Here is a 20840-nt window from a genome sequence, read left to right as displayed (position 1 = left end):
GGACCTAAATGCAAGAGTGACTCTAGTTTTGAGGAGAATTCTTGCACATCCTTGGACCCTCCTGTTTTACAGAGCAAGTGGATGTTGGCCAGGACATGATGCTTTGCCGTAGAAAGTGCTCATGTCTTCCAGCTTGACTGTTACCAGAGTTTGGTTCCAGAGGAAGAGTTGTTGACAGAGGCATTGGGACTGGGGAACTTTATAGAGGGAAGTCTGTCTTTTATGCCAGTGATATTACGCAGAGGAAAAGGAGTTTTCTTTCTACTTGAAAAGACAGCTCTTTCAAGATAGCAACACCCTAACCATTCTAAGAAAGGGCAGAGCTGACATGGAAGGTGTCTTTTCTCTGTTGGGTGTTTGCGATTCTTTCATCAACTTCTTTTGTTTTATTTACTATTATATTGTAGTGTCTGCAGCCGTTGGTCCCCCATTTTCCTCTCAAAATTTACAATTTCATCCAAAATCAGTAAGGTTCCACCCTTAAAAATGACTGGAAGCATTCCCTGAAACTGATTGCATGCAAAACGTTCTTGCATGTCTGAGAGGAAGATAAAGCTGGATAAGGAGTTGTATTTCACTTTGCCAATTTAGTCAACACAATGAAGGCAGCAATCAGTCAGTAAACATGAGGCAGGACCCGGCACCTTCTTGCAGATAGACAGATAGATAAGACAGCATGGAAGCAACATGTCCCATATTACCCAATGGACAGCTAATATGGATTTGTAGTATCGTTACTGAGATCTGTAACAAGAGCAGATAGTTTGTTCAAAAGAGACTTTCTTTGCAGGGAAAAAGCTGAATTGGAAATACTGCATTGGCCCACTCAATACCTTTGAGACACACTGGGATTTTTCAACAGGACTTTAAATATTTGCTCTTGCACTGGTGAAAGTGTGATTCCTTTCAGATCATAGTTTTTCTGAGCTCTTAAATCTTTTTCCCAAGAAGATATGGATAAGACTTCAAACTTGTCTGCAGCACTGTTACACACTCTGATTCCTCCTTCTTTGGATCAGGTCTCTAATTCTTCAGGCCTGGCTAGATTCAACCAAAAAGTATAGATGGTTTGGGCTTTACACAAACTTCAGAATGCAAAAGATTGTGGACGCTCAAAGATGTGCAGAAATCTCATTCTCAGAGTTCCCTTCCCAGCCTTTGTTGTCTCTTTGCGTATCAGTTACACCAGAAAGTAAAAATGGCGAATTCCAATTTCCTTGTTGTTTGTCATGCGTCTTATTGATCTAATACTAGATGTGTTTGTATTTCCAGGTCTAACAGGATTATTTATACATAAACCAGCCTCATTCTCGTTTGTTCAGATCAGTTTTCTCATTGCACTCAGGTCCAGTTTTATGACAACTAAATTTTAGGGCTGGAGAATCTTAAGAGCTCCACTGGATACACAGCAGGATGATTACACTTCTGTGCCTGTGAGACAAAAGCATCTGACACACGTGAGTGCAGTGCAGAGTACAAGGACAGCAGCTGGACTGCTTGCACCAGGATAACTATGCAGAACTGTCTTGTTTTATAAAAAGCACAATGCCCTGAAGGCATTGAGGCCATCGAGGTATTACAGTCCTATTGCAGTCCTCTTACAGACCTAGGAAGATCAAAAAAGGGAAAAGAAGGACTAACCACCACTAAAAGAAAAAAGGAGAGCAGCCTGCTAGTTTATCTCTCAGTTCTTTGGCCGCCAAAAATTGTACAGGCATTTGCCTTTCCCTTTTCTTGTGGTAAAGTTGTGGACATCAAGGGGTTTGGCTTTACTGTCATCTTTGGGACATTCACTTTTTGTATTTCTTCTAAACTTGTTTCTCCCAGGCTGAAAAGGCTGAGAACATTTTGGGTTTGATTTTTTACTACCATGTGATGACCAACTCAGTTGAGATCATGTGCAGCAGACAGAACAGATTTAAGGTACTCAAAGATCAGTTGTGAGACAGGACCTGAATAGTGGCAATGAATTTAAAATAGACTACACATTTGGTTTGTTTCTACTTTACTTTATTTTGTTAACACCAAATAGGATTTTGTCTAATAGAGCAGGAAAACAGATGCCCCGAGGAGCTGACGCGAGCAGCACTAGTAAAGAGGAAGGAAGCACTAAATAATTGGTTGAAACTCTTGGCGTCCCAGAAAATAGTATAAACAAAGTTGTCAGACAACTGACAGAGATTCTCATGCAAGGGAAACCCATTGTCCTTTTAAGCTGTGTTTTCTATAACATGGATGTTTTGCCTAGCTTTCTGCTGCAGATTTACAAACACAATATTCATCCTCCAGCAAGACAGCTCTTCTAAATCCATGTAGCTGGCTTCACATTTGTAACACATCCAAAAGGCTTTGCTTTCAGCAAAACTGATGGACACTGTAGAGTACGTGCTTCAGGGGAACACAGAATGTACCAGCTTGAAAGAAATTTCAAGTGTGTGTTGATATGCTGGACCAGCTTCGTTACATGCCTAGGCTGAACTGCTGCAAGGAAGATTATATAACAACAGTTTTATATTCTCTGTGGCTCAGTGACAGTTCCTTGTTTGGCACAAACAAGACCAGAAAGTTAGTATTTCAGGCTACTCTGTGTAGGTTAGAATGTGACACTGCATCAGTTTATTTTTGAAGGATTACAACTGTGTCTAGATGGAATAAAAAACATGAAATAAAATTCATCAAAATAGGCAAAGTGTTGCTCTGCAGGAACTAGCAGAGCTACAAAGACACGGCTTCCCCACCACCCTTCCAGCCAACCACGGCAAATGTTCCCAGCTTCAGGGGAAGCAGAGGAGACCAGACACCAGGAATGGAATCTGGTGCTTGATGTAAAGGCACAAGAAACAATACCATGAAGCTTCCCTTCACTCGGTAAAAAGACAGCAGCTTGCAGTATGTACAGGGGAGGGGGATTGCAAACTGGCAGCTGACTGGTCACAAGAATGGCAATTATAGAACAAATCTGCTAACGAGCAACGCTTTCTGGGGAGGGGTGGACACTAGGCTAGTGAAGTCTCTCTACAGCGAGGATAGGACAGGATTTCAAAACCTGACTGGACAGAGATGGCATTTCTAGTCTCTGCTTTCAGAATAGGGCTTGATATCAGAAGGCCAGATTCCTTAGGGGAAAAACTGAAAAAAAACAGAATACAAATATATGCAAGTAGTGAAAACTTTTCGTGTTTAATAGGGAGCTACAGTAACAACAACAGCAGCAATGTTCTTTCTTTTTTTTTTTAATTTTATTAGTAAAGCTGCCAGTTTCTTGACGTTTCAGAAAAATGAGACATCTGCCAATAATTTACAAGCACAAAAAGACTCCCCAAATGAACTTGCAACAACAGTTTATGAAAGTATCCAGAACATCACATGATGAACAATACTCATGTCTAAAAAGAAGGCTTTGGGCAATATGGTTCCAGGTACAGTTATGTAAAATTTTAAAGTCAATAAATGTCAGTCATTGGTTGAGCAAGGCACAGACCAACACTCCACTTTGTAGCATTTCTGTTCTCTGTTCAGTCCACCAAAGGGTAAGAGAAGGGTGGTAACCAGTAACAGCTTTCCTTACCTCCATTCCCAGTATAGGACAAGACTGTGGCCATTCAAATGCAAACCTAGCATTGAAGACTTGAACTTGAGAATGCTGGTTTTGACTGTTAAAGCCTTTCCTGAGATTTCATAACATTTTAAAGCCTAGTAAGATACTACTCAACCATATATCAGAGCAAGTATTGATTGTACAGTCCTGCTAATCGTATGGTTCTTGCTATGTTGGTTGCTTGGTGCATTACAAGGCAGGTGTGCCCTACAGTGCCTGGCATTGCAGTTTTCTTATTTGGAGCAGGAACCCACCTGGCTCCTGCACCCAAGCTGCCTTTCCAGGGCAAAAGGATGCTGGCAGTAGGGCACTGCATGCACCAGCCTTGTCCTGCTGTGGGCTTAAGACATTGCTAAACTGGGCAGCTAGACCCAGGAGATGGAAAGTGCTACTGAGTCTCCAGATTTAGACATATTCTGTACAGACAGTATGAGATTTACTGATAAACAGAAACCTAGAAACAAAGCGCTTTGTCTGATCTAGCTGTCTCCTGTAATGCATACGCATGCATACATCTTCATTTTCTGGGTTCTTGTCATTCACATGGGCTGAAAGAACTCCAGTGCATGCTTGTGTGTGTGCACGTGCACACATCTATGTGTGCTGTTAAGGCTGGAATTGGAGCAGCAAAGATAAAGCCTAAGAAATAAACACAACATATCTCTCCCCATGGGAGCAGTATTCTAGAAATACTGCTCAGGATGCAGAAAGGCTTGAAGTCTCTGTTGCCTCCTTATGCCAGGATTTACTGCCCTGTAATGATGTCACTAACATCATTTTGTACTATAAGCCAAAACTTTTCAATACTAATTGAAGGGCCGTAGGAGGCAAATCACTGCAAACCTGTTTCACCAGCAGGTTACTTTTGTACTGCAAAAGAACACTTGGTGAACATAAACGCATCCAGCCTCTCAGAGTTTTCTTAAATTACTCTCACCTCTGTTAAGGGTAAGATATTGTGCTACATCTGTCCTAGTCACTTCAGATTCCTGCACCTAAAGATTTCTTTATTTTGATTCACTGGAGACACTTTGGAGACTCTATACTACCCGTATAGAGATTGTAAGTCAATAGTGTATTACTATTAGCGGGACAAAATCTGTTACATCTTTTTATGACAATCTATCTATACCTGCACCTCACTGATCTTTACCATCCTTAGATTTCTTCATTCTTTCTATGTAGTATCACCTCAGGATACCTACATTATAGACTGCACAATTTGCTGTGCAGCATGAGAAGAATTCAGTTACAATCTTTAGGTTGTAGAGCCTCAATCCATGAGAAGCACATTACCCTGCTGCATTCTGGTATTTCTTATGCTACAGAAAATTTAAAAAATTAAGACTTGAGACCAATAGGAACTTCAAGGACGTTGTTACTTACAGCAAGCAATAGCTATGGCATCAGTGCAGTGGTTGACCCAGAGACAGTTCCCTTTCGTACATGAACACAACATGCTTTTTTTCTGTCCAATCTGCAGGTGAAACCTGAGGTCTCCACTGGGATGCTGTCCATCCAGTCCTGGTCAGTGGAGACACATGACTGTAAGTACTATTTCTGGTGAACAGATACCCTACCACAAACTCATCATCACAAGTGGGTCTAATAAACAACCACCATCATTTTCACTTTCCACACAAAGAAGCTGCGTTCAGACCAGCTGTGGTGGTCTTCACTGTCATGTCACCCTCAGTGGGATGTCCCTTCAGAATAGGTGGGGTGGGGTGAGAAACAGTTGACACAGCTGTTGCCCAGATGTGTCAGTGCTGTGTGCAAATAGCTCTCCTGCAGACTAGCTGGCATTTTTCCTATCATTGCACTTAGTAACTGTAAAAAAAATGAAAGGTGGAGAGGGTGAGACAACCCTCCACACCTGTGTGTTACAACTATTTTGCTATTTATGGCTTTCTTTTCCAAGTCATCTAAGTGAGGTTTCCCTTGCCAAATACTTTTCATCTCTACTGTCTCCTTTAGGATTGCACTATTCTAGTTTTCCTTTTAATTTATTACACAAGCATGCTTCTTCCTTATTCCAGAGAGTCAGAGCAGTTCCTCAGAAAGTGCACATAAGCAGTACACACCAGCCAGGCCTGGATTTACCTGACCAGGGCAAGCCCAAGGACACATCTGATCCACCTTGCCTGTTATTCCAGGATGCTGCATGGTCTGCAGTATGGAATACAGTTGCAGCTGCTCAGCTCCTCCAGCCTCCTTGCATCTGCCTCCAGGTCAGTGCCCCAGGGTGTGTATTAGTCAGCAAAGGAGCTACTTATGGTGCAGAAGACAACAGACAGAAACTATCCACTTCACAAGCTTGCCTTGCTGTGTAAGGGACAAAGGGTGGTTTTCATACCAGCTCATGCAATGCTCTGCAGGAAAAGCTCTGTGCTCAGTTAAGGGAGGCAGGGAGCTCAGAAAAGACAGTAGATGGGGACACTCTAGAGAGAACTCAAGATTCAAGAGAAATGGCTTAAAACTGGCATGGGAGTGATGCAGGTTATCTCAGTGCAGTGTGCATAGATAGATTTAACAATTGAGCAGTTTGCATTTGCACATTTGGTCTCTGGCTTACTGATGTCTGGATCACAAATTGCCTGGGCAAAGATTTTTCAGAAAGAAGGATGGATAAGACGACTAAAGGGAAAAAATCTGAAAAATCAGTTCTGCTCACATGCAGCTTAAATACATTGTCGTAGCATTTGGGAGATTTGCAGTGTCTTGCTGTCTAACGGTTGTGTTATCAGCAGGCTCTGTGATAGTGGATCTGTATAGCTGTCCTCAGTCGCCACTCCTCCTTAGAAACATTCCAGCCACCTGGAGCAGTGATCAACTCTGTCCTGAGCTGGGTTTTGCTTCCAGTGCTCCAGTCTGTGTGTGCTGCTATTCAGAGTTTCAGGAAAGGCAAAATACGTTAGTGCAGGAGTAAGTGTATCACACTGCCTCAAATTTTAATAAAGATCTAGGACGCGTTAAACTACTTCAGTCACACAGTATATTTATCTGATGAAATAATGGACTCCTGCTCAGTGTCCAATTAGCAGTGAAAATACGCTTATGAAGTAAATTGTGCAAAGTCTTACACTTCTAGGACATTGCATCAGAGTTTTTGTGACCTATATTGTAACAATGTGATACAGATATGTAGTTCTACTGAAGTTTCCAGTGGGCAATTTCCTTCCCACAGCAGCTCATACTACAATTGACACAACCTAATCCCCTCAATCACACTCTTAGATGATCCATGATGCATCTTTCCTCTATGATATTCTTTAGATATGTTACAGGGTCTTTAAACAGCAGTGTTGGAAATAAGAACTTAAAACAACCTCCGAGACATACTGAGGAAAAGCTGTGCCTGCTAAGATGAGATAAAGACCAGTAATGTTAGAAACTTCAGATAAAGGAAAATGTTCTGATGCTTCCTTGAGATCCTCAGAGTATTCAAACAAGCAGCTACAACCTAACATCAACTGTGTATTTAAGCCTGGATGAAACGCTGGCCTGCTGAAGGCAGCAGCAAAGCACCCATGGACTTCAGTGGAATCAATGAATCTCCATCAGCCTCTGGTATCTCACCTTAGGTGGTCATCCCTGTCCAGCAATGGAAGTGGCCTTATCCCAGGCTTCTCCCAGCTGTACACTGGGAAAATGGATCTGTGAGCAGTGCTGCCTTGGACCAGATTTCATATAGGAACTTAGAAGTCACAACCGCATGTATTACTTCCCCAGCTACTGAGGAACTTCAAACTCTGCCCAAAATGCCATTGTGTAAGACATGATAAATGGTACAAATGTGTGTTTCATTAGGAATGAAGTTTCTTAAAGTTCTCAGCACTGCAATGATTGCCTTTGATCAAATGGACCAAGCACTTCAGTCATTTCATTAAGGTGCATGAAAACGCTGTTCTGAAAATCCGTCTCCAATTTGTGAGAGAAGGAAGATACGTTAGTGATTCTTTGGAGGTGACAGGGATGAATTTGGGCAAAGAGAAGAATAACATTTCAGGTGATTGTAACTGTTCCAGAAATATTACCTAAGACATCTGCTTAGTCCTGTATTTAAAGCAAGATTTGTTTCAGAACATGTGAACAAAGGCATTTGAAAGCCACTGTTCAGGTCTGCTGCTTTCTCTGCAAGGATGCGGCTGGTTGCTGAGCAACCTGGCGCTGGCCTGATGCCACTCCTGGGCAGGGACCGGCCGGCAGATCTTGCCGCATGCCTTGAATTGATCAAACTCATCTTCTCCTAAGTGCTTTCTTCTTGAGAGGTAATGATGCTCAATCAATTCCGCCCCCTTGCTGGGACAAGGTATGCAGGGTGACTGATGGACAGAGCAGGATACTCTCACTAATCTCTGCCATAGACATGATCAAAACTCACTGAAGGCAGCAGCAAGGAACCAGGCAATTCCTCTCCCAGGAGCATGTGAAGTCTGGGCTTTCCTGGGTAAAAGCAGCATGAGTGTTAGACATCAAGGAGAGGTACAGGGGAGAGTTAAGCAACCTGTGATCCTAAATCAGAAGGATGCAACATATTGAGCAAGAAGAGATGTAAGACATTCTTACCATTCAGAATTAAAATAGAGGAAAGTGAAAACACTTTCTGCACCCATCTGCAAAGACAATTTTTAAAGCCTCTTAACCCGCCTACACAAACTCACACGTCTATGTGACAAGGCAAAGTTAGCAGTCCAGGTTTGACACAAATGGCCAAAATATTTAAAATTTTAACAGATGTGCTACTTCTGTGTAGCACTAGGCAATCTAAGAATAACAGACTCAGTCAAATAATGAGGAAAAGCTGTGGGTGGTAGGAGTAATGAAGCCTGGTTTCCTACAGATTTCTGCCTTGTTACTGTCTGTAGGTGCTGACTGGTTGGAGGTCTCGGAGGCTGTCTGCTGTACCAGCTCTTTGGAGCCTAATAACCCATCAGCTCACATCGTGGTTCCCTCAGCGACAGCATCTGGAAGAGGTACAAATAAGATCTCTCTTACCTACTTGCATGTTTCTTTCCCCCAAATAACGTGGCCTTCATTGCCACTGAATCCTTGCTTTCCTGTCATAATTAGGTGAGAACAGTAACAAGTTCAACTACACACATGCACAAGCACTCACACCAAGGCTGGAAGTGCCTTTGGCTGTTCAAGCTGCCTCTGCCCTAGGCAGAGCGCGGGATGCCATTTGTGCTCTAGATTCTTTTTTAATATTTGCCATTATTTCAAATGTACCGCAAGAATGCTTCTTAATTTTCCCATTCAGGCTACTGTGGTTGGAAAGGACTTCATTATTTCAACATTTATGGGATATTAATAAAGCACGTCTTCTGCAGCTATAGCATAAATAGGTTAATCACTTTGTAGCTGGGATAGCACAAAAGAAGTAGTACAATCAAGATAATACTGTAAGCAACTGGCTAATGGATTATGCCTGCAACTTGCCTCAAATGAGTGGAAGCAAAACTGTTGAACTGTGTGCTATCGGCCTTATTTTACTAGAGATTAATGGTGAAAAATGATTGATTCTGCTCCTGGCAAGCTCCACGGGAGTAAGATAACATTTGAGCTCTCAATGGCTGTAGATTTGTGCTCTTAAAGATCACCCAGTGTTGAATTTTTTTCAGGAAACAAAACAAAGGAACAGCTGTTAATTTTGAGTGTAGAGAGAAAGTTTTTAATGGAATGTCCCCTATCTATCTGAAAAATGTTATTTGCTGCAATTCTGAGCAGTTGCATAGGATATTCTGAGCCAAAGGATTTTATCAGAAAAAAGTATTTTCTTGCTGTCTGATGTATTTGACAGCACTTTGTAAATAATCATTTTGGTACTGATCCAGCAAAGCACTTAAGTGAATACTTAACATTAAGCACGTAACTATTTCCTAGATTTCAGTGGGACTGTTTATACATTTAAAGATGAAAATGTGCTGAAGTGTTTTGCTGGATCAGGTCTCTGCAGCATCTCCCCCTGCCCCTAATCAGATCTCATTCTGCTCGTGATGAAGTCAGAAAAAGTGCGTGTTCAGTAATGCAGAATCAAGGCCATCATCTTTTTTTTTTTTCCTTTCTCATGCATTTAAGTTGTCTTTCTCTGAACCGAAAGACAAAGCTCTCAGTGACATCCACAGATCAAACCTAAGCCTATGGTCAAGGTCCCTTATAAATATCTATAGGGGACTTTAAAATTCACCCTTTAAAAAAGTGTTTACAAATAGATAAAATTTACCTCAATACATGCTGTCAAGAGAATGAGAAGAAAAAAATCAAAGCCTTATCAAATTCAAGTTGAGAATAGGTTATCTCCAAAATATTGCATGATGCCTAAAGCAGGAGGGCCATGGAACAAGCTCTTTTTCGTACTGTTCTCTCAGGATATTTTGTCTGCCGCCTCTGGCAGATTTCTCCTCTGCCTTCTGGAAAGCAGAGAGGCCAACGCAGCTAGAGAAAGGCAGGCTTTTGAGCCCTGCTTTCCTTCACTCTCAGTGAGGGTTGGGGAATATGGGAGAAAAGAAAGCTGGATTGGTTTTTACCCTTCTTTGACCTGGCAGTCCTGTCAGTCGGAAGAATCCTGCTCTGTTTATCGAGCAAGCTGTCTCTGGGACTGACTGAGGGAGAAGAAATATGAAATAGAATCATAGAATGGTTTGGGTTGGAAGGGAGCTTAAAGATCTTCTAGTTCCAACTGCCCTGCCATAGGCAGGGATGCCTTCCACTATACCAGGTTGCTCAAAGTCCCATCCAACCTGGATAACTTTTCTAACCATGACTGATTTGCAACAAGCCACACGTGGAAAAAGCTTGGAGTCAGGGCACAAGAAAGAGGAAAAAAAGCTGTGAGTGCTGTTCCCAGCCCTGCCACTGACTCACTGTCTGATCACCACCAGGTCATGCTGCTGCACAGCCACCTCACATTTCCTGGGGTGGGAAACTGGGACAATTAGTGGTACCACCACCTCCCTCTTCCCAATTTGCATTGAGGTTCAATTTGAAAAAGTTTGTAAGGCATTTTGGTGCTCCCAAATGGGGAAGCCGCAGGAATGGGAAAAGCAGAGATGTCTGACAGTTTTCTACCTATTTGATCAAAGAGATGAAATTTCTAAAGGCTGCAGATCTGAACCCCTCTGTATTTCCACTGATTTTTCCTTCACATCTTAGGAATACACTCAAAATGCTTTGCTTTTATAACTGTAGTGTATGTCTCCCTGATGTAAGTCAGAGGTTACCTGAAATCTGAAAACTCCCTGCATGCTGCTGAGCAAACTGAACCCTGAATGGCGAGGGTAAAGCAAGGTGTGACAGCACCCATCCTGCATGCAGAAGTTGGTACTGATCTCTCCACTGACTTTGTTGAATGCTGATAAGTTCGGGAGGAACCGAGCATGCTAGGGATCCCGAATGTGGGGCAGGCTGCCCTGTGATGCAGAGCTATAATCTACCTCATTCCTTCCCTGCTCCCCTTGTGCTTTCAAGGACCCTTCCCTGGGCCAGGTCTTAAATGCATGTTCTGGCCCTAGTGGCTGCTCCAGTCAGCTGCCTCCGTGGCAGAGCCATCCCAGTTCTCCACCTGCTCCCTGCAGGAGAGAGGGAAGAGCCCCCCAAAAAGAGTGACAGCAAAAGGAGATATCCAATGTATCCAGGGGGCATGGAGGGGACAGCAAAGGTGGTTCTGTGAAAGAAGGTGGGAATTCCCCATCCAGTTCCTCCCAGGGGTGATATCTCAGGAAATAGCACTGATTGGCTGACACTAATTTGAAATTCTTCCTGGCAGTTCAGTGTTTTAGAGTATTAATAAGCTGTAAATGTTAACGAAACTACTGTGTTCATTAGAATTGATCCTTTTTTTTTCCCTTTTTTTTTTTTTTAACTTTTTTCCAATAGCTCTAGCTGGCAATTTTGGTGAGAGGCAGAACACTGACTGTGGCCATGGGAATGAACTTGCTTGCTATCAAGGAGAGCTGACCCCTGGAGAGTATGTGGTTGAGAGTAGGGGAAGCCTGCACCATGGTACGGTACCTATTTTCCTAATTTCTCCGTTGCTTTTGGCTGAACACTCTTACGCCCCTGTTCAAATCTGCACCCCACCCACTGCTCAAATTGGAGTGTTGCCAATTACACAGAACAAAAGTTGTGGAGACTTGAATCTTGGTTTTTGAACTGCTCGGATGGGGGGGCGAGGGCAGTTGCAGAGGAAGACGAATTATTTGCAAGCTCTTCTTCAGACCCCTTCTAAACTGGCATGTCCAAGTTTCCTTGCAGAACTGCAGAATTATGTTTTTAAATAGTCACAGTCTTGAACCAGTGCCCAATAATTGTCCTCGACCAAAGAGCTCTCCACATTTCAACAGCACTATTGGCTTCAGTGGGTAGGTGTTGGTTAGGGGGATGAATCCTGAGTGCAGCAGGTGAATACACGAGTAAGACCGGGACAGAGTTCCCAAACAGAAGGACTCAATTTAAGACCAAACAAGTCAGTGCTGCACACTGTTTTTGTTACTTATATCCCAAACAGCAAATGCCTGTCACACCTTTTTTGTATTGTTTTCTGCTATGGCAAGCCCCACCACAAGTCACTGAAATACAGAAAAATCTTTTCACAGAAGGTAATAAGTTTCCCTCATTGTGCAAGGCCCTTATCCAATAAAGCATGGTGGACACATGCTAAATTTTAAGCACAGAGGTCTTATAGACTTGAACATAACAATTATTTTGCCTAAAGTTAACAGCTTATGAGTACTATTTGCTGTACCAGGGCCTAAATGCTTTGAAATGAGATGAGTACTGTAATTTTTGGTTCCCAAAATCTTGATAACAGAATCTAAAATATTCTAACAAGAATGCTGATTTCAGTCCTTAAGCTGAAATAGAAATTTTACAGACAATGTTTGAACAAATTTCTTGCAGTTAGTTTAAAAGATTTAAAAGCATTTTTCTATGCTGTAGACAGGCACAAACAGCTTGCCGAAGATGTGTGACTTCATAGTAGAAAGAAACTGAAAATTCCATACAATAAAAGTTTCTGTCTGTGGTCAGAGTGGCAGAATAAACTGTCTAACTGTGACAGTTGCATTCAAGAATAACTAACCGTCGTCAATTTACTGTTTGTTGTCCTTTAGCACAGCCTGAAGAGTATTTATAGCTGTCATCCTATTGTATCTACAGAGCACGGAACATTTTGAGCCAGATTCTAATATACGGGGTTGCACTGAATAGCGCTGCAATTATCTCCTTGGAGTAAGTTCCCACAGTGTAAGATACTCAGATTCTAACTCTCACCTACCCACGTACTAAGACTGCTGTCAAATCATACTCTAACATGTTTAAGTCATACAAAAGGGAAAGGCTAATAAGATAAAGATTCCTAGTTAATACAATTAGAAAAGGCATCCCAAAGGATTTTATTATGGAAGCAATTGCAGCATATAGTTAGCTCTGTATATGATTACATATATAAATACTGAGAACCCCCCTTGAATCAGTTGAGGCCAGGCCCAGCTCCCAGCACATACTGTCTTTTATAGGCTGGTGTTAACTGGCATTTCCTTGTGACAGTGTTTAATTTTAAGGCAATTCTCTCAGCCAGCTAAAATACTGTGCAAGGATGAGAATCTATTTTAAGTTTGCAAAGCTTGCATCTCAGTTGCAAACTGTACCTTACCCACGTATCTATAATCTTCTGGTGCAATCATTTCCACTGCCACACCTGACAAGCATGTACCAAGCTACTACAAGAAACCCCTGTGCTGTTCTCTTCCTCCCATTCTGAAAAGTCGATGCCTCCTTAATCTTTCTAGGGATGAGCAATTGTATAATGTCTCCAGAGAGCATTTTCACCTGTTACAAAAGTCCTGATCTAATTCAGCTGCTTGCCAGGGAAAGCCTCCTTGAAGAATTACCTCCTCTGACTTTCAAGAGAAGGTGTATGTTCCAGATGAATAAAATTAAGTCTCTGCAGAAACATTTTCTCTGTCGCACCAAACAGAAGTAGCAGGTAATCGGGTCTGACTGGCGTTTGTCCCCATGGGGTAAGAATCCCCCTATCTGCCCACCTCGCTACTGGCAATTTTCCCCCACATTCCTCTGGCCCACTCCCCCAGATGATGACCGTGTGGTCCTGCCAAGGCTTCTGAGGGGTGCTGCGGGTGAGAGAACAGCCAAAGCATTTTAGGTAGTGTAACAAAAAGCAGTATTTTGGGAACTGAATTTTTTTTGTAAGGATTCAAAATGGTAAATGCTAATAAGGGCTAGAAGAGTCAAACTTTTAACTTTGTGAGCCTGTAGCTGTTATTGAAGACAATGCAAAAAGCCCCTCTGGCATCAGTAACACAGAAACAAGCTATAGAAAGAACATAGGAAAGGCTTAGGTAATGGCCGGAGTGGTGTTACCAACACCGTGATGGGTTTTGTCTTACTGACTGTCAATGATGTGTTTTTCTGGCTAATATCCAACATTTTCTTTTTAAAGCACCTTCCATGGGCAAGTGAGGTCAGTCATTAAGATGTGAGTATGACTGGTGTTCTAAAGGGCAGTAATGTACAGTATTAGTATAAAAACTGTCACTCTTTTAGATTTAACGTAGTTAATTTTTCTCAATTTTAACTGTCATCTTGAGGTGGGTAGCACTAAATAGAAGCATGAAAATGGAAAGAGAGAAGTTGTTTGCTTACTTCTTTTTCATGGGAGGCAGAGTGCTGGGAGGAAGAAGAAGGAAGGAGGCCCTTACTTGGAGAGGGGGTGGTGTGGCAGGAGGCTGGAGGACATGGGGAGTGCTTGGGTGGGTTCTTAGCAGAAGGGGAGAGACTAGCAAATCTGAGCTTCAGAATAATTCCGGCGGCTCCCCTGACTTCTCCCAGGGGCTCTATAGGGCCAGAGGCCAACCCTGTACAGCACACGTTGCTACGAACCACCATGACACTGGAAATGCACGGGTGGTTTGGATAAAGCATGCTTAAAAGCTCGGAATAGAAGTAGATATTTAATCCCTTCCGCCTGTGTCTTTATGCACAAGCAGCTCTGGCAGTGAAGGAAGCTGCACTTGGGTTTCCATCCAAGGCACTGGAAGCAAACACTGCCCTTTCTCGGGGAAGCGAAGGGACAATGTGTCGCTGGAAGTCCTGCCTGTCCCTCTGGCAGTGCTGGAGCCCAGGTGGTGCCATGTCCCTCTGATGGGGAAGAACCAGTCAGGAAGTGATGGTACACTAAAAAAAAATTATATTTTATAGATTGACGTTTTATTCTTGTGGGATCTGCTCTCGCTCCTTTTGCCAACTGATTCCTAACAAGAAGAGCCATCTGCAGCTGGAAACCAAAGAGGCACCAGTTTACGGGCAGAAAGTGCAGCCTGATGGCTGACAAGAGGTAGCAGCATCCTTAGGAAAGGTAAAACAATGAGCTAAAAAAAAATCACTAAAAAGCTAGAGGGCCTTGGGAAGGAAAAATCAAAGCTTATTAGGTCAAATGTTAACTAAAATCCCTCATACTACTTTTTGCCGTATCTGTGTGATAAATAAATATTTTAACATTGTTTACAATAAATTAAAACATCAATGATTTGGTCTTGCATGAGGCTCATTAGAAAGCAAATGTTAGACATTTTACTGGTAAACAAGTTTGCATAAGGACCAAAACAGAAGCTATAGGAATACAATACAGTGAACATGGAGCTGGTTTTACAGTCGCAGAGGTCTTTATGTCAAATTTTCATGTATTCTATTTGGGCAAGCTTTCTGTTAATCTGACATCAGTAATGAGAAATTGCTTATGTGAAATCCTTTTTCATTTTAGCCCTGTAAGGGGTACACTGCCTTGTAGCCAAAGAGATTCTTATTATATGCTTGGTCTCTATGGCACAAGTTTAACAAATCCAGCTGTACGGTAACCATAAAGGTTTTTAACGTGAAGCAAATGAAGTAACAGTTTGCTTCCATTTTCTTGGATATCTTTAAAATGTGCCTAACTTCAAGGCAAGAAGAATGTATTCTTTTTAAATATTTTTAATGGAGAAACTGCTTATAAGATACCTACATCTGAAATAATAAAATACATGCAAACTGATTTTTTTAAATTAAGAGAGGAGAGAAAAATATCTTTAAGGTTTTATAAATGGGTTCCTTTATTAAATGTCTATTCTGTGTTGCAGTTCATGCAGGTGTAGACAGTGCACCACACTAATGCTCTTCCCATCCCAAAACACCCAAACAAACATGTAAACCTGCATCTTTTTTTACAGCTAAGCACATGGTTACTTCATCCAGTTGCTTTTTATTTTCTATTCAATATACATGCAACATGTTGGTTATCTAAATAACTTGTGTTCTGCTGTAAAGGTCAGGCTAGCAGAAGGTTAATCAATATCAAGAGTTTTAATTCTCTATTTAGATAAGAGACACAAACTGCAAACATTGAACAGTATCTTGTTCAGCATTATTTTTTTCAGATTTTTCTTAACATTTATTACATTAAAAAAGAGGGAATTACATATTTCTTAATTATAGTGTGATTATCCCTTTTATCTGTGTGCTGTATCAAGCTGCATTTAAAACCAGTCAAAACATACATGCAGAATTTTAAGGTTTTTTTATGGTTAAAGAAAATGCTATTAAATTCTGAGTATGTAAAAACTTTGTTGTTTAAATGCAAAAAAAAGTATTTTATTAGATAAATAAAGCACTATCCACATGTAATGCATTGCATCGACTGCACATGGTCCCTGTCTCCTTCCTGACTTCAGAAGTAGTAGATCTCATCCATTCACATCCCATTTTGACCTCGGGATAGAAACAGAAGGGTTTTCCTGCCTTGCCCAGCTTTGCGCACATGAGTTATTGAACTGGACTAGTTGAACAAACTAAAATGAAAAATTCCCTCTGACCCTTAATAAGACACTTGGAAATGACTGTTTAACTTTTCAGTAAACTTTAATTTTAGGTGCTCAAGTAGTGACTTCCACCAGGCAAATGACAAAAATTTCTCTATGATCCTGAGACCAAATACAGAGAATAATATGATGGTTTTGTGTTTAATTTAGCTTATTTTTATATACTATATTAAGTTCAGACATGAGTCTAGGGTCTCGATTTAAAAAAAAAATCAATATGCACTTGGTTTACATTGGTAAACCACTCATAAAGGAAAAGGCTTCTCTTAAAATAATTTTATGCACTTTATGTATTTTATTTTTTAAATGCCTCCTTCATTTGTATCTCATCACTCCCCTACCCCTGTACACCCCTACACCTGTACAAATTCACATCTCTCTGAATACCAGGTATTACTGTGCCGATATGCCACTCACATACGTAGAATAACAAAACAGGCTAACAGCTGTGCCTCCTTCTGACCAAACAGAGAAGACGACTGAGGCAGCCGATCTTTACAATGCCAGAAACTGAGAGAAGAGCCTTGCAGAAGCACCTGGGGCCGGCTGAGACCTTCAGCAGCGCCGCTGGCAGCGGGGCTGTGCTGGACGCTGCAGGCACACAGCTTCTCCCAGCCTGTTCACCTAGCACGCACAGAAGATGCTGCCAGCTCCCCGAGCTGCCGGGAGTAAGGTGGGTAAGCAATGCCTTCCTCTTGCTGCGCCATCCCCCCTTCCTCCCCCCCCCCTCCTCTCAGCACGAAGCCGTGGTAACCTGAAGGAACATAGGCTACCAAATATTCAGATAAGCCCATTGTTCTGGATTTTTCTTTGAGTCACTATTTGATAATAAAAGCCACACGTACTTCAGCTGGGAGGAAACTGGTTTGTGAAAAAATACCTGTTTTCACTTGTGGCTAGTTTTCCATCTAAATGATGCGTTACCCAGTTAGAAAAGTAAGTGCCTGCGGGGAGATGGCAGAGAGGGGCAGGGCCCTGTGCTGGTGGCCCCCGAGGAGCCGCAGCAGAGCTCGGCCCAGTGTGGGGATGGTGCCACCGGCCAGGAGACACTTAGCTTTGCTCTACCAAAACAGTCAATATGTCTGTGCATCTCTCTGAACATATTTATCTGATTTAAACTGCAGTACTTTTAGATTGGACATCCACCCCAACTACTGATTTTAATGTTATCTTATATAACAGAAAACAATATATTATAATCCTTCCACTCAGATTTAATGAATAAAACCAAACACCACTGGAACGTTAGAGAAGAATGTTTCAGTATTTGCAAGACAGTAAAGCGAAACAAAATACTTTCAGCCCGCCTTAACGTTTTAGCAATAAAATGCAATCAAATGCATGAATACCTTAGCACTGACAGCCACGCATAAGGTCCAAGCAAACAACCCGTAACACGTTCTTCCACTTCATTCTAAAGAAAAGCACAGACTCTTTTAAGACAAAAGCACTTTTCTGAAGCATGCGTAGGTTCATGCTGCTGCTCATTTTTCACTAATTTGATAATCAAAACTACAGCTTAGCTTGCATGCAGAAAAAATACACATTTGTGTAGGTTTTCCCTCATCTTTCCATAAACGATGCCTGTTTTACTATGTTAAAACATAGCTCTCAGAATTTAAGATGTAAGCTGAGATTGTGGTTGCCTTGTAAACTGTAGAAAGTGGTTTTATGGAAAGGATTTAACTCAGCTTTAATGAAACCAGTAAAAGAACTTTGAAGCACTAAAGAAAGTTACATTTTAATATTTTAAGATAGTAACTGCAAGTAAAACACTCTCTGTGCATTAGCAGTACATATTTTTCTTCGTCAATCGAGTATAAAGATTAAAATACATGAAGCCTTTAAAAAATAGCATATGCAGCCATACACATATGCACCCAGAAAATCCATTAGCGTTTAATAATTTTTAAAAGAAACATGTGAACACCAGGAAAACAAAAGGCTTGCAAGATGCCTTTTCAGGTAATACATTAAAAAAAAAAAAAAAAGAAAGAAAGAAAAGAAAAATGACCAGCTTCTTCAAATTTATGTGAAGATCTAATCACAAAATTGCTTCTAAAATAACGCATCTTAACCACACAGCCAATCAGTCAAAACTAAAGTGTTGACTCTGTAAACTGAGAAGAACCTAAACTATTTTGCAGTCTTTCTTTATGCCTGTCTGTTGTGATTAGCATCTCACGGACCCTGGCAGCATATTTCAGATGGTGGGAAAATCCATGCACCCGCAGATGTTGCAAAGGTGGGAGAGGCCAGGAGAACACAGGGAGCAGCAGGACAAGTACCAGCCCAAGAGACATAGAGCCAGGAGACGCACACAAAGGCCCACATATATCCGATCCCAGTCAGAAAAGGCTATTTGAACACAAAAAGTCTAACTTGTACCGAGGTCTTCACAGCTCGTGGTGTTTTCAGCACGTACAAATGGAGGACATTTCTTCCTTGTTGGGAATGGTGGCGTCAAACAGAGCTCTGACGTGGCTTGTCAGAATCGTGCATGTGAATAGCCCACTTTTTGTTTAAAACACAAAGCCATCTGTTTCTGAGGTGGTATTATACTACATCTCTGATCCTCAGCTTTTTTTCTATATGTTTCTTGATGCTAATCATGAAAATACTCCCCTTGATGTTTTCCAGATTCTGTATGTTTTACTCCAGAGGCTTGACAGCTATTGGAGGCTGAAAGAGCAAAGACACTGGATTCCACATCCACTTGGCAAGTATCTGCACGGATTTGTGGCAACAGCTAATTTTCTGGGATGGGTTTGGGTTTTTTTTTTTTTCATCATTTTCAGGGGATACCATAATGAGATTCAGTTGTGAATCCTGGGTTTGCACCTCTAGGTTTTTGCCATTGTTTCTGAAGTGGAGAGCAGCTTTGCAGTAAAGCTGGGCCATCATTATTACTGCATAGCTGGTAGGATGAGTGAGTTCGTACATTCATCTGTGTCCAAGAAAGAAAACAAAAAAGGGGTTCTTTGAACTAATGGTACTAACCTTTCAGAAAATCCAATTAAGGCTTTATATCAGCTTTTTGAAAAGCGATGCACGCAACCTTACTTCTGCAGGAGGCGCTTCTCCCGCAAGCCTACCCCATGAAAAGGCATCCTACATGCAGGATTTTCCCTGCGTGGATATGCAAAGAACAGTTTGTAATGTGGTTAACACTTGGCCACATAAATGTCCTCGTCTCTATGGGTTTCTTTGCGTCCCTCCGAAACACCTCTCTGATCCTCTCCCATCATGTTCCCTCTCCTCACACCTGGAGCTGCAGCTCGTTGTTACTGCAGGGCTGGGGCTCCTGGGCCACCGGCAGAGAGGGAGCTCCCCCCGAGCTTCAGCCGGGCCCGTCTCCAGTGACGCGTGTGGGACCACTGAGACCTATGAGTCTTTAAAGAGGCACTCTGCATGTATTTCATAGTATCTCCCTCTGTTTTTACCTTTTCAGGTTTCAGCTGTGCTTCTTTTATCATTTTAGGGGCTTTATTACTCGTCATTATAAACCAGCTTGGTGTTTCACCCATACTGAAAGCCTACAAGGTTTCTCCGTAAATGGTCTTCCTCACCAACAGCCCAGAAGAGCTGGGCACAGGCCTGGGCCGGCCACTGCCCCAGTGGCAGCAGCCCCTGCCCACTGCCCCCCTGCCCCACCAGTACCAGCCAGCAGCGAGCTCCGTGGGGCAGGCAGCGATGCCATCCCCACCTCGCACGCCAACCCGTTGCCTTCCCCGGCTACTTTGCTGACGGGAGGTGGGATTCTCTGGCCACTCGGGCCGCACAGAGGACGCTGCCAAATTTTGCTTAGCGGTGCTTAGTTATTTATTTTTATCTTCTACGGCTTGTAAAAATGCTTTTAAAAGGCTGGATGTGATTCTTTGTTTTCCCGACCGGCTCCACGTCTCCATTTGCAACGAATTATTACTTTTTTCCCTTTGTCTCCAAAGGGGTTGAAATTAACAGGCTTCTTTTAACCTATCTCAAATGAGTATGATTTCATTACCGGCTTGCCTGGGAGCGGTGCCTGCCGTAGGAAGTTGCTTTAGGACTATTATTACAGGACCGGTAAGGGGAGCTCAAGTCTTGTTTGTGGTAGGTCCTACACGAAGGATGTCTGCGAGCTGCATGGTCTTTTGCAACCTGTGCGTGACCGGAGCGGCGGTGCGCACAAGCTGCACCGACCTGCTGTCCCTTGCGGGTGGCAAGCGGGGATTCCTGCACGACGCGGAGCGGAGGAAGGGGGGAGCAAACGCTCCCGCTCGGTTGGGAGCGGGCGGCTGGTTCCCCCGGGTAGGGGTGAAAGGTGCGCGGGCGCGGTGCCAGGCAAAAGCCCCTCGGCCAGGTCGGGCTGGAGGAAGCTGCTGAGC

The sequence above is a fragment of the Haliaeetus albicilla genome, chromosome 23 (genome assembly GCF_947461875.1).
Source record: "Haliaeetus albicilla chromosome 23, bHalAlb1.1, whole genome shotgun sequence".
NCBI classification, from domain to species: Eukaryota; Metazoa; Chordata; class Aves; order Accipitriformes; family Accipitridae; genus Haliaeetus; species Haliaeetus albicilla.
The sequence above is the reverse complement of the archived record's forward strand: the minus strand, read 5'-3'. Positions refer to the sequence as shown.